Raw genomic sequence first — 16203 nt, forward strand, 5'->3', positions numbered from 1 at the left:
GAGGAAAGCATTTCAGGATTTTTCTCCATATAATGGACTTCAGTGGTGCCCCCGATTTTGAACTTCCAAAATGTAGTTTAAATGCAGCTTCAAAGGGCTCTAAACGATCCCAGTCGAGGAAGAAGGATCTTATGTAGCGAAACGATCAGCCATTTTTTTTCCAAAAATTTGTATGCTTTTTAAGCACAAAAGCATGTGTAGTACTAGCTCTGTGATGCGCGTCCACAACGCTGTGTACTACAGAATTACGTCGAAAGGTCACACGTGACTCACCACCTGACTTGCTGATTCTTTCCAACAGTAGAATAGATATGGTCCATTCTTGACAGCATTGAGATTCCTGGTCCATTGGCAATGGTTGGCATTTTCCACACATGCACCACCATGTCTCGTTTGAATGTGGTCTGCCTCAAGTCTCAAGAGAGACTTGTGTCGCCGCAGCAGTCTCCTCTACAAAGTCCCTACAAACTCAGAATCGCCCGACATTGTTGTACCTTTTTGTTTGTGAACAGCGTTTGACTTGCACTTCATTAGTCTTTGCACGTTCGCTTTGTAAACACTGGGTCTGTAGTTCCGGCTACATCGCGCGTGACCTTTCAACGTGATTCTGTAGTACATAGCGTAGTGGATGCTCATTTTGTGCTTAAAAAGTATACAAATTTACATTTTTCTAAAAAAATGACAGATCGTTTTGATAGATAAGACCCTTCTTCCTTTGCTGGGATCATTTAGAGCCCTTTGAAGCCGCATTTAAACTACATTTTCGGATGTTCAAAATCGGGGGCACCACTGAAGTCCATTATATGGAGAAAAATCCTGAAATGTTTTCCTCAAAAAACATAATTTCTTTACGACTAAAGACAGAAAGACATGAACATCTTGGATGATAAGGGGGTCAGTACATTATTTGTGAATTGTTGTTCATTGGAAGTGGACTTCTCCTTTAATGTAAATTTACACTAAAATGCGTTTTCAATTCAACAGTGGATTGTGACGGGGTCATATTCTCCACCAAACTCTTAGTTCACTTCTCATCTCTGTTTAACTCTAGTTATGCAGTCTGAATACCAAGAGGTGCTTAGATAATCAAGGATAATAATAACACACCATTCCCACAATCCACCCAAGTGGTTATTAACTACAGTGCCAGTATATTTTCTCATAAACGGTTTGCCTATACAATATCTGTAATGCTTTGGCTTGAGGCTCTGAACACCCTGTACGTCTGAGAGGTGTGGCAGCAGATTGCATATTTTACCTACACCTTTTATTCTTGCATATTAAACATGCTCAACAGCCTTTACGATTAAAGCTAAAGGGGTATAAAAACATTACGACTGCATTTATAGCTTGTAAATTTAACATTATTGCTCGTTTATTTCAACAGCAGTGGCTGCTGGGGTTGATTTATTTGGGAAGGATAGAGAGAAAGACAGAAACTGGAATGATGCCTGCGGCCTGTAGTGGAGCGTGTTTGTGTGTTTGTGTGTGCTGTGGCTCTGGTCCAGTCTTGTTTTCTTGTTTGTGTGTGCAAACACATATTATAACGCAGCAGTAATGCAGGTTACAGGACTGTAAAAAGCTTGTGGAAAAAATGATCTCATGCTGCTGGGAGCTAGTCTGGGCTTCCCAGCAGGGAGAGATGAAGCCTGCCCTCCTCTCCAGCACCAGGTTCTGCTGTCTCTTCTTTCTTCCTCCCAGGAAACGACTGGGATTAAAAATCAGCCTGGGATCTATATGCCGGCTCATCAAAACGCATGCACAGCAGATAATTACCTACTATATGCATCATGGATATATATATCCTTTTACATTCTGATATGCTTGAAAAAGCTGTTTCATGACAACAAGGGAACAATAAAGTGGTTAAGAGAAAGAAGTCATGAAATAAATAAATAAAAAAAGTTATAAGTAATATTAAATTGCATTTACTCTACCTACATATATATATGGGTAAACACAGCCCAACATGCTTCATAATAAATTCCATACAAAAACAATATAAATTGTAAAGTTTTATGTTCTTGAAAGAAGTCTCTTTTGCTCCATTGTCACATGACCCTTCAGAAATAATTCTAAAACTTTGAAACATTGGAAACTTGAAACATTTCTTATTATTATCAGTGCCGAAAACAGTTGTGCTGCTTAATATTTTTGGTAAAACAGTAACACTACCTTTTTTGCGGGGTAAAATTAAAATATGAGAAAGAATGAAAAGAAAGAAAATGATTTTAAGTTAAATTGAAAGTGATTTTATTTAGCAAGGATGTGTTTATAATGTAAATTTGTTTCATTTGATACTACAGAAGATTTCTATTTCAAATAAATGCTGTTCATTGAACATTTTGTTAATAAACAAATCCTGAAAATATATCACAGTTCTACAAAATACATAAATAAATATTGAGCACTAGTAATAAATTATAATAACTGAGCAGCAAATCAGCATATTAGATTGATTTCTGAATGATCATGTGACACTGAAGACTGGAGTAATGATGCTGAAAATTCAGCTTTGCATCACAGGAATAAATTACATTTTAAAATATATTACAATAGAAAACAATTCTTTTAGACTGTAATAAAATTAGGATGTAATAATACTGTTAACTGTATTTTTGCTCAAATAAATGCAGCTTTGGTGAGCACCAAATTACAAAATAGTAGTTTTGTGTAAGAAATGAACTAAAATTTAATTAATTTTTAATTATAATACCTAAAAATCTTCCCCTCCACCACAGCACACAAATCAGGCACTGTTGATATGAGTGAAGTTCGGTCACAAGACAAATAAGAACCAATGATGTTTACAGTAGGTCAAAGGGGTCAATATGCTTTTATGGTGATTTGCCAGTCGCCCTTCGCTTTCATTACACGGAAAAGAGTGTGACGTAGAACAAATGGATAAATAGACGATTATGACAGTCTTTTTTCTGGATGAAGAATCATTTTCAGTATCAACTTAAACTGACATAGCAGAGCTATAAAATTAAATGTAATGGCTTTGATATTGAGGAAAATCTGAGAACACCTTGAGACATTATTGATTTATTAAGACATTGCTTTAAAATGAGAATAACATGATCACTGAGAAGCAAGCAACTTGAAAAAAAGTTACTTTTTGTTTTTCATTACATCTCATTGCTGCCTAGAAGAAACATGTCAGATATTGAAGAGATCTCATTTGTGATTTTTCTGTCCTGTGAGTCTCAGTAGAGTTTCAGTAGCTCCCTTTTGTTATGATGTAGGTTTTAAAGGAAGCTTTAATCTCCTGGGTCTCTCATCCTCTGTAATGCCATAATCGCCTGCTTATTATGGGGAAAATGACACAGGCTTTCTCCAAAACAGAATTAGCGCAGGGACATGCGCTCTTTTGTAATCCAGCATTACATACAACTAATTGAAGAAGAAAATATCCCCAATTTCCTGCAGCAGTGGCTTGTCGTCCTCCCCTCTGCATGAATGCATACTTCACACAAACACACACACTCACATCTGAGAGTCTTTAATAGGTGCTTTTATCAGGGCAGTGCTTTCTGCTGCGTTATTGTGTGAAGATCCTCAGGCGAGGTCTGTTCTGTGTGAGTGTTCATGACAGAGAAGGAGAAAAGAGACAGACTGCTTTACACGGGATCCAAACTGAAATATTGGGTTGACTATCGAGTCAGTTTTTAATTAAATAATAAAACTTTAAAAATTTAAAATAGTGAAACTTTTTTATAAATTCTGGGATTGTCTTCTTTGCAGAGGATACATGAGATGCTGCCTTAAAGGAATAGTTCACCCAAAAAAAAAAAAACACTCACCCCTAGGCTACTAAGATGTAAATGAGTTTGTTTCTTCATCAGAACAGATTTGGAGAAATTTAGCATTAAATTTGCTCACCAATAGGTTCACTGCAGTGAATGGGTGCCGTCAGAGTTAGAACTGTTTTCACTTGTAAGCCGTGTTTGATATTTGCATATTTCTCTCCTGATTCAGTTGACTTTTTTTAAGTGGAGAAAGCAATATTGTGCTTTAGACTCATATTTTAGCCAAAAAATGGTTTTAAGTCATTTTTTTAATGATTATTATTACAAATGCACAGTTTTTTACTTCACAAGACTTTAATTGATGGATGGGAGTAGTTGTGGATTATTGTGATGTTTTTATCTGCTGTTTGGACTCTCATTCTGACGGCACCCATTCACTGCAGAGGATCATTTGGTGAGCAAGTGATGTAATGCTACATTTCTCCAAATCTGTTCCCATGAAGAAACAAACTCATCTACATCTTGGATGGCCTGAGGATGAGTAAACTTTCAGTTTTGGGGGAACTATTTCTTAAAGGTGTGGTTACGTTCATAGTTTTATGGGTGAGATCCAGTCATTTTAATAGTAATCCACATGTTGGATAATTTCATGTAGGGAGAAAACATTTCCCATGCAGAATTTGCAACAGGTTCAAATTACTGACATGTATTCGCCATGACTTGCTTGGCTTGACTTCTTGTACTTCATACATCACTACACTATTGTCAAAGGACAGATTAATTGTTTCTCCCTATGGAATTTTGCCAAAATCTTGCAAATGTGACTATAATTTTAATGTTTGGCCGAAAGAAGGTATCCTAAAATTCAACTTCTTGGGATTTGGAGCCAAGCTTTTATCTGTCGTTAGAGTGTGAAAGTCTGGAGGTAGAGTTGGATGTGCCAATTGGCCATCCTCTCTGCTCTTCATCACACACACACACGCACACACACACAGGCCTCTCTGGGTGGGTAATTACAGTGACTTCTCTGATCAAAGCACAGCCTCGTTAGCATTCTGCCCTACAGTAAAAACAGCTGTGTGTGTGAGAGAGAGACCTGTGAGCCTCAGCTGTAGAGTACACTGCTGTGCCGTATGTAGATTCAGTGCACAGGGTAAATCCCACAGGTATAATCACCCAAATCTGCTCTCTCACCCAGCTTCTGGAGGACGGAGAGAATTGTGATGAAAGGAAATAGAAGGTTAAACCTTTCACCCTGTTCACCTTCCTCACCAGAGCTCAATGATTTTCAGAAAGCATTAAACATGTCAATACCCCATCTGACCCCCTAAAGTCTAACCACAAAATCCGTAACTGTTAAGTTAAAAAGGAAAATGTTTTAAATAATTTACTTAGAGGGATTTTCTTGCCTTTTCTCTCACTCTCCTTCAGCATGGGACTGACTAATATAAAATATATAAATATTGTTTAAAAATAATATTAAAAAAAATGCTAGATTATCTGTAAAATAAGTGTATAATAGTTTTTCAATAACATTAATAAACATTATACACTACCAGTCAAAAGTTTTTGAACAGTAAGATTTTTTAAATGTTTTTAGAGAGGTCTGTTCTGCTCACCAAGCCTGCATTTATTTGATCCAGTGTACAGCAAAAACAGCAACATTTTGAAATATGTTTACTATTTACAATAACTGTTCTCTATTTGAATGTATTTTAAGATATAATTTATTCCTGTGATTTTAAAGCTGAGTTTGTAGCATCATTACCCCAGTCTTTTGTAACATTATAAACAGCTTGTTGTCTTTTGATCAATTTAAAGCATCCCTGCTAAATAAAAGTATTAATTTCTTTCCAATAAATAAATAAATAAAACTGACTCCAAACTTTTGAATGGTGTAGTGTATAATGTTACAAAAGCTTTTTATTTCAGATAAATGCTGATCTTTGGATCTGAAATCCTGAAAAAAAAAATGTACTCAGCTGTTTTAAATATTGATAACAACAACAACAACAACAACAACAACAATAATAAATGTTTCTTGAAGAGCAAATCAATGATTTGGGGGAAAAACAGTTATTCTGCCTTAATTCTGATAAGAATGAGTGGACATTTCAGGGCAGTGGGGCTATATGTCATTCACCGTTGGGTGGAAATAAAATTATAATGGCTGTTATTACAGTACGAACAAAACTTAGCCGAGACCAAACTGAGGTACCTTCCCTGTTTCATTAGACAAACTGCATTTTCATATTCCTTCTTTTCCAAATTAACACCTGCTACTGAATTATTTTTAAAGATGTAAAAGTGGAGAGCTTGTTTTATTTAATTTTATATTTCAAGACTGGAGCAATGATGCTGAAAATTTAGCTTTGATCACAGGAATAAATTACATTTTAAAATGTATTCAAATAGAAAACAGTTCATTTTAAATAGTAAAAATATTTCAAAATTGTACTGTTTTTGCTGTACTTTGGATAAAATAAATGCAGGCTTGGTGAGCAGAAGAGACTTCTCTAAAAACATTAAAAAAATCTTACTGTTCAAAAACTTTTGACTAGTAGTGTTAATCCATTATATCAATATATTGTCCAGCTGAAAGAGTTTTTCAAAAGATAATACTTTATTTAGTTAGGATGCATTCAACTGATCGAAAGTGACAGTAATGACTTTTACATTATTACATAAATGTTCTGTTTCAAATAAATGTTGTTCTTTTAAATTTTCATCAAATAATCAAATAATCCTAAAATAAAGTGTAAAGTGCTTAATTTTTTGTGGTCAGGATACCCTTTTTTCAATGAAAGTAAATGGTGAATACAGCAATCAAGCTTCAACAAAGAAATGGAAGTATGGAAAGAGCTGGACAGTCTGCTAGAATGTGAATTACACGTGATTTGAACAACATGAGGGCCATTAAATAAAGACAGAATTTTCATTTTGCAGTCGACCATGCCTTATCTGATCCACTAACGTCTGTGTGCCCTTAGTTCATAACTTTGGAAACAGCAGTGGCTAAACTGTGGCAGCTCACATGAGTCATACTCCACAAGTCATTTGTGGCTGCCCTGCTGACGTTGATCAAGCTGTGGCTCTGGCTCCATGTCTCACTATCCCAATGACTCGGGCGCCTGTAACACATTCCACATCCTCCGAAATGTCCAACGCTCTAACAGTCTTCTGTCCACACCGGATCTACAGTTTTACAAAGTTCACTTCGTTCTCTCTTTCTCTCCAGCACAATTATGGTGTCTCTCGGCCGGTCTGGCAGCAGGCTGTGATGTCTGTATATCGCTTCGTTCTGGTTTCCATTGCGGGAGGTGAGTGAGGTCTGTCCTCTGCGGGGTGGGTAACCATAGCTGTCCGTACCGTCAGAGAACAAGACAGACAGCGAGAGAGACAGCGTGTGTCTGATCTAAAGCTTTGGGGGCCTCAGATCCGGATGGCTCAAATCTTCCGGAACCACAGTGGAATCTCTTACTAATTATGGCTGAGGAAACTGATACAAGGAGACCACTGTATAATAATGCATACACACACATGCTCGAGGGCTCACCACACACACACTCACACAATCACACGTCTTCCTCTATTACTGCAGTTTATTGTATTGTTTTTATAGTGTCCCTCCATTACAGCAGTTTATTTTATATATATATATATATATAAATACAAATATAGAATTTACAAAATTAAAAATACTACTAATTAAACAAGAAAGATTTAGTACAGATTAAAAAAATGTAAATTATAAAAGACAAACATTTAAACCAATTTTAGTTTATTGAACTCAATCACTGAATTAACCTAATAACATTTATTTATACCAACAAAACTAGTTTTATTGGTTTAAGCAAATAGAAATACCACTTTCTGCTGCACTCATGGCTTCATTTACATTCCCATTGAATCCCATGACAGATGCTTTCTTACCAAACCCACATACAAGAATGTGGCATAGTGTGTCATGACAGTGTCTTCTGAGAAGGTAACAAAAGATACAACAGTTTTACTGCACACAGAGCTAGAGTACATGAAGTACGAACTCACTCATCCACACAATCTTACTTTCTCTCCCAGACACAACCTCATCTATTGTTGTTAAATTAAGATTGTTGTACACATTTTCACAGTGAATAAAAACTTTGTTTTGTCACTTCAGAAATATTTCCCTTTTGAGGAGTCTAATATAATTTAATTAGTTGTTGTTCAAAGGCCATGTGACTTTTTTGGATGAAAAAGAATGGCATGAATATTCTGAGAAGCATCTCCATTTTGGCAGGAACTATACGTTTAATACATTAATTTTATTAAATGCTCCACAAATAGTCAATGACAGAGACAGAAAGAAGTAGAGAGAGAATGAGAGAGAGAACCAGGCTGAGAACTTCCATTAATAGCCATTAAACTTGGCCTGTAGATTTGCCCTGCAAACAGATTCATTCTCATTTGCATGTTTGGGGCAGCAGGAAGTTCACGTTTTGATTGACATCTGCTCTGAGTGTGTGTGGTTCTGTCCCTGTGTGAGTGTGTAGTTCAGAGTTCATATTTTGACTATGTGTGCATGTGTCTGAATACTGATGGAGAGAATTCAATGTTTGATTGACGGATTTTCTCGGTTGTCCTTAACAGCAACAGGAGCTACAGCTGTGTGCACCACAGACCTGGTGAAGACCCACATACAGAACCGAAGGTCCAATGGGTCCTTTGAAGGTCACAGCGTTTACAAAAATAGCTTTGACTGCAACAAAAGATTGCTCTGTTATGAAGACTTTTATGGCTTGTACAGAGATGACATACAAACTATCAACTCTGTTACTAAGAGCTTTGTTATTTTCAGGTTTGTTACTGTCAGTTCTCTTGCTGTAATTTGAACTGAACTGTTACAATCAGCTCTCTTAAAATCAACTGTTAATATCATGTGTGTTACATTCAGGTTTGTTACTGTTACCAGTTTATTGACTGTCAGCTCTGTTACTATCATGTCTTTTAAAATTACATTGGTTACTATCCTGTCTGTTATATTTAGGTTTGTTAGTGTCAACTCTATTACTATCAACTTCGTTACTGCCAGCTCTGTCACTATTAGCTGTGTTACTGTCCGTTATACTATGAACTGTTACTGTCAGTTCTGTTACTACTGGCTATACTATCGGCTGTTCATTTTAGCTCTGCTACGAACAGCTCTGTTAAAATTAGATTTGTTATCACGTCTGTTATATTTAGGTTTGTTAGTGTCAACTCTATTACTATCAACTACCACTGTCAGCTCTGTTACTATTGGTTATACTATCATCTGGTATTTTCAGCTCTGTTACCATCAGCTCTGCTAAAACTAGATTTGTTACTAGATTTGTTAGATTTGTTATCATGTCTGTTATATAGTTACAACACTGTTAGTTCTGTCACTATCAAATGTTACTGTCAGCGCTGTGTCTATTACAGTATCTCTGTTAGTCAGCTTTGTTAATATCCTGCCTGTTACATTTAAGTTTGTTTCTGTCAACTCTGTTACGTGTAAAATCAGCCTTGTGACTATCATGTCTGGTATATTTGGTTTTGTTACTGTCGTCTGTTATGATCAGCTGTTACTGTAAGCTCTGTAAAATCAGCTTTGTTACTATGTCTGCTATATTTAAAATTTGTTACTTTCACCTCTGTTATATGAGCTGTTACTGTCAGTGTTGTTATCAGTTACTAATAGCTTTGTTATTGTCTTGTCTGCTACTATCAACTGCTATAAGATCTTAACATTAGTTCTGTTACTTTGCACCTGTAATATCTGTTACTATCAGTTATGTTACTGTCAGCCCTTTCACTATCAGCTCTGTTGCTATTAGCTTTTACAGTCAACTCTGTTACTGGCATATCTGTTAAAATCAGCATTGTTATTATCATGTCTGTTATATTCAGGTTAATGTTACCTCTAATAGTATCGTCTTTGTTTCTGTCAGCTCTGTTGCTATTAGTTACTGAAACTAGTTATACTGAAACCTTTGTTACTGTCAGATCTTTTAACACCAGTTCAGTTACTTTCACCTCTGTTACCTTTTTTTTTGACTATAATGTACTGTCTATTACTGCCTGTAATGTAATGTCTGTTACTATCAGATATGTTTCTGTCATACCTGTTGCATAAAGCATTAACTCTGCATTCTTTGTATTGAGTCTTAAAGACAAGCACAGTATTTCTGAAGCAGTCATCAGTCAAAGAGTTTATTGATACAAAAAGACTGATGCAACAACCTATTTATGGAGTCAGTTCTGTTTTCACACTCAAAGAATTTGATTTTGAGATTGATTTAGTCGGTTCTGTGGTTCATATGGTACTTATTGATTTATAGACAATAAGAGGGACCACAAAGAATTTGTGTTATTTTACGAATTATAAGTTATTTTACAAATCTGAAGATTATGCACCAGATACAGAGTGTGATGTTCTCCCAGCATTGCCCACACGCCACTGAAAGACAGACCTGTGTTTTTAGAAAGCAGTCTGCCTCCCAGGGGATTATGGGCCAGTGGTTAGTGTTACTCTTTTCTCTTAAGATGTCAACAGCATAGAGATAAACCAGAGAGAGTGCCTCCTTACACTCTGCTAATCCACACACACACATTCAGAGAAAGAGAGACAGAGAACTGTTTTTTAAAAACATGATGAAGGAGATCAATACTGCCATCTACTGCCGCCTCTGCAGCTGGCATTTTGTACTCTCTTGTTGTCTTAGTGCTGTTCTCCTTACATCCAGTTCTCCCTCTCACTCTCTCTCCACCACACTACGCTCTGATTAAACGGCTCGCTCTCTCTCTCTGTTTGAATTATGGTTTTGCTTTTCATTATTAGATAGGGGTCAGCACTTCAGTTCCAGCTCAGTTAAGCAAATATTTCAATCTTTCCTTTAAAATATTCTTCTGAGACACAAAAATTAAATTTTGAAGATTTTCAAGCTTTGAAAACCAAATACACCATAAAAGTTTCATAATAATGGTCCATTTGACTCTATACTCGTAAAAATCAATATTCTTTATTGGCACTGATGGTTCCATGAAGAACCTTTAACATTCATGGAACTTTTTCATTGCACAAAAGTGTCTTAATAGCGAAAAAAAAAACGTTTCGTCAGATTATTAAAATATTTTTTACCTAAAAAATATGGTTCTTTTAAGAAATTATTGCAAAAGTGTTCTTTGGGAAACCAAAATGGTTCTTCTAGGCCACTAGAGAGGAAAATTATCAGTTATACTTTCACACAAAGGTGTAACATGGCTTCCAAAGACTTTGCTTGGTATACACATCCACACAAACATCCACATAACACATAACCTGTCCAAATATTTTTTTTCAAGATTATAGCTTAGATATCAATATATAAGCAATAGTGTTTTAGAAAAAGTTCATTTTAAATGGTCTTGCAATGGAAAAAATTTGCACACTACCGTTCAAAAGTTTGTGGTCAGCCAGACCACAAAGAAACTAATACTTACATTCAGCAAGGATCAATTAAATAATAAGAAATGTTTCTTCAGCAGCAAATCAGCATATTACAATGATTTCTGAAGGACCATGTGAAACTGAAGACTGAAAAAAATATTTTTTAAATGTCTTTTGCATAATTATTGTGTAATTGTGTAATTATAGGCTAATATTTTGGTATTATAGCAGTCATCATGCTGTCTAAATGTTGTTAGGGACCCCAGCTATCAAAAACACTTGATTGGTCAAACAGTACTTTGTTTTGGTGACTACTTTAAAAGCTGTTTATTGACAAGCACACATTTGACCAGCACCTTCTGATTCACAATAGCTTTGATGATTGTTGCATAACTCAAGACTATTTTTATCATATATAATTGTGCACATGTAGGCTGGTAGGAGTGTCAGAGAGAGAGGAGGGTCAGGTCTGGGGGGCGCTGACCTCTGTCAGGCCATAATTGGGGCAAGATGCCCTGCAGGACTGCGGCTGACTGACTGCAGTGTGACTCTATTGAGTTTGACAGCAGTGTGTATACCTGCGGCCTTCACTGTTATGGCATGTGGAAACCGCCAACACACATGCACAGGACCATTAAACATGCTTCTGCTGAATACAGTATAATGTCCTGTCATTTTTAAATCACTATTAATATTGACCATGTTAAAGGGTTAGTGATTTGAACAAACCCTAAATAAACCCTATATATATATATATATATATTTTTTTTTTTTTAATATTTCAGTTTTAGTGTTACAGTTTATTTATATATAGCATATACTTATTTTAGTACATCAAGTTAAACTAAATAAAAATGAGAAATGTTGCACTGGCAACTATCTGAAATACAGTAAGTTTAGGTTGTTTTTTTTTTTTTTTTTTCATAGACATGAAAATACTTACTCTTGAGTGTGTAGCAGTACTGCATTATTGAAAAGTTATGTGCAACCTGTCACTGTAAACTGGCCTGCCAATCATCTTGTCACAGTTAACATTCTTATATACAAACTCCACATTTCAGTTCAGTTAATTTACTCTGCTCAACAACTCCTCCAACCGCATTGGAGAGAAAAGAAGTAGCACATTGATCTGTCAGTTGTGGTCTTCATGTCTTCATGTTTCTACATAATCTTTAGTTAGTATCTTTATTAGTTTACAATTTAATATTTTTCATCATTGATGAACCATTAGATACTGATTTTTAATCACTTAATTCCCTTCTAAACCTCCCTACTTAACCGTTGGTTAACCATTGGCATCCACCATGTTTGTAGTTTTGGGAAATACTTTGAATAAATACTTGTGTTTGTAGTTCTGAGCCAAATACTCCTCCTGCAGTGGGTTCATGTTAATATTAGTGGTTAAAGTGTGCATTATAATCTACACTTCAGATGTCTACTGGAAAAAGTAGACCATCCGGGTACTTTTGGGATACTCATTTCAACATACTATAATGGGACACACTAAATCATAGTTTCAAATAGAACTTAGGATGGATAGTATGGTCTCAGCATGACTCTATCACATCATTTGTTGTGCTTCATGAGTGTGCAGGTGCTAAATAGTTGTTTTGGTGCAATTTGCTTTTTCGGTTTTCTGATTTGGTGGAGATTCTTCTGCAGAATCATGGGTAATGCTGTTTTTCACCTAGAATGTTAAACACGTTTATTTCAACAGACATTGTTTCAAAGCTGCTTTCCATTAAGTCATATTATTTAATTGAAAAAAATAATGTTGCAATAATGTGGACTAACAACCTTGTGGCTCTTTAAAGGTTTTAATTACTAAAACAAAATTAATAAAACTTTAACTAAATGAAAAGATAAAAATGAGATGTAATTCAAAATATAATACAGCTAAAGTCAGAAGTTTAAACACACCTTGCAGAATCTGCAAAATGTAAATTATTTTACCAAAATAAGAGGGATCATACAAAATGCATGTTATTTTTAATTTAGTACTAACCTGAATAAGATATTTCAGATAAAAGACATTTACATCCAGTCCACAAGAGAAAATAATAGCTGAATTTATAAAAATGACCCCATTCAAAAGTTTACATACTGTAAAACGCTGTTTTGTTACTTAATTGATCCACAGCTGTGTTTTGTTGTTGTTGTTGTTTTGTTTTCATGAGTCCCTTGTTTGTCCTGAACAGTTAAACTGCCCGCTGTTCTTCAGAAAAATCCTTCATGTCCCACAGATTCTTCACATCTTCATTCTGTTCAAAAGTTTACACCCCCGGCTCTTAATGCATGGTTTTTCCTTCTGGAGCATCAGTGAATGAGTGAATCTTCTGTAATAGTTGCATATGAGTCCCTCAGTAGTCCTCAGTGTGAAAAGATGGATCTGAAAATCAGTCAGTCACTGTTGGAAAAATGCTGAAAAAACCAAAGAATTGTTTTTTGCAGAACAGTGGGCAGTTTAACTGTTCAGGACAAACAAGGGACTCATAAACAACTATCACTAAACAATTTTGTATGATCCCTCTTATTTTGGTAAAATAATTAACATTTTGCAGATTCTGCAAGGTTTATGTAAACTTTTAACTTCTCTATGTCGATGCTGCTAAAACAACCCTGTTCCAAAGTCAAAATGTAGTTGCCCTGCCACGTGCTGTTGACATCCACCACATTTACGCTAACAGGCTAATTAGAGCTATTGATAGATCACTCGGGTAGTTAAGAGGAGTAATTAATGAATCAAATGACGGATAGGATCTTTTTTTAGAGTAGCGGATATCCCGCTGTACCTCTCGGATCCTGACGGACAGTCTTACAGCCTTTTTAAGGAAACCGTTCGGATGTTTACAGAGTAGAGTTCGACCCCGGGTGTCACGTCCGCCCTCTTTGGCCCTGATTAGGGTCCCGGAGCAGTGATAGATGCTCCCGAGTCAGAGGCCGTGCCGCCCCAGGCGGGACTCGGAGGGGATGCTCTCTCTGGGGAGAGGAGGGGGGCGAGCCGGGCTCACGGGCCAAGTGAGGCGAGGCCCTGAAGGAGAAGACGTGAAGAGAAAAGGGGGCGGCGTTGAAGGTCAGGACCTGCCAGACTCCGTCTCACACCAACCCTGATCTGGGCTGACCTTTTTGTTTCTGCTCTGAATGGACGCTTGTTCCACCCGCTCTGTCACTCTGACACAGTGACATCACGCCGTAAAGAGACCTTTGTTTTAGGGTTTATGTAGCTGATTTAGAAACACTTACTGGGGCGCACAATCCTGATGTGACAAAAAATTAGGGGCCAAACTGTCAATATCTCAAATGCCCCCTACTATCCGATTACCCCAAACAACCCTATACGACACCACAAATTCATTCCTTAAAGGACCCTAAATACAGTTGAAGTCAAAAGTTTACATATACATAAATCTGCAAAATGTTAATTATTTTTCCAAAATAAGAGGGATCATACATAAATGCATGTTATTTTTTTTAGTATTGACCTGAATAAAATATTTCACATAAACGACATTGACATATAGTCCACAAGAGAAAATAATAGTTTAATTTATAAAAACGAATGTTGTTACCTGAATAATCCAAAGCATTCAGCACAAACAAGAAACTCATGAACAACCATTACTAAACAAAACAAACAAACAAAAAAACATAGCTGTGGATAATTCAGGTACGAACACAGTATTAAAAACCAAGTCTATGTAAACTTTTGAACGGGGTCATTTTTATACATTTTTATGAAATATCTTATTCAGCTCAGTACTAAATAAAAAATAACATGCATTTTGTATAATTCCTCTTCTTTTTGGTAAAATAAATAACATTTTGTGGATTCTGCAATTGGGTGTATGTAAACTTTTGATGTCAGCTGTATGTTTGTTTTTGCTCAATTATCATAAACAAAAATCTGATGAGTTACGGTACATACATAAATAAATAAAGTCATCAAAGTGCACTCTCTTTAACTACACCTAAAAAGGGTGGGGGAACTTGAGGGTCAGTAAATGATCATTTTTGGATGAGCTGTTCCTTTAAGTGGCCTTTTAGTTCATTAATATTACCTGCAATTACAGCTTTTCTAAAAATACTTTTGACAGATCTGAAGTACACTAAACCAATAATAAGTAGACTTACGTGCCGCTGGATCCACAACATGATGTTTGTATGTGATTCTGTGGTTTAGTAAGGGAAGTAGAGTTCTGTGTATGTGTGTGTGTTTGTGGGTATCAGTGTTATTGTGCCCATATGTTTTTCAGTGTGTGCATGTATGTGTTTGTGGCTGGTGCTCTTTCCCTCTCTGCTTGACTTATACTGCCGTGGTTTGGCTTCATCTTGAGTCTAACCACAGACTTATTCCACTGCCCTCCTACAATCACTCTTATAAAGCCTCTCTGTGCTGTTCCTGGATCAGCTGCGCTGTCTCAAAAACAATGCTTTAAAAACAATTCAGACGAAGCGGTCTGATTCAAGATCAGCGGCGTGGCACTGCTGTCTGTTTTGGGTGTTGACGTTCTGTGAATCAGAGGGCTGGATTGCATTAGCATTCGCAGATGAGCAGACTTGAGGTTTTGGGAATTAATGTGTTCATAAAGAAGAATTCAACAGAACTGAAAACATATGGGAACTTCTGGACAAAGATCATTGAAGGGATTTCCAAAGCAAGGCTGGAGTTTCCCTGCGAGACTAAAGAAAGACACTGAGTTGATTTCAACAGGTGTGTGTGTCAGGAGTACAATCCCTCTTTTGGACTTTGAATCAGGAATGCTTTAAACAAATATTCAGCCTGTTACATTATACAGTGGATCTCAACTGGTTTTGTTTCAATGCCAGATTTTTCAGGTTGGACTCAACACAGTACAAAAAATGTACAACACTAAACAAAATTTCCTATAGACACTGGGAAAACACGATAAGGGGAAATGTTCTCTCAATATACAGATAAGTGCTTAACCTATATGGGTTTTTCAGTGGCCACTTCTTAAACTATTACCACCAACTAAATTACAGGAGAAGTTCACTTCC

The sequence above is a fragment of the Labeo rohita genome, chromosome 9 (genome assembly GCF_022985175.1).
Source record: "Labeo rohita strain BAU-BD-2019 chromosome 9, IGBB_LRoh.1.0, whole genome shotgun sequence".
In the NCBI taxonomy this organism is placed as follows: Eukaryota; Metazoa; Chordata; class Actinopteri; order Cypriniformes; family Cyprinidae; genus Labeo; species Labeo rohita.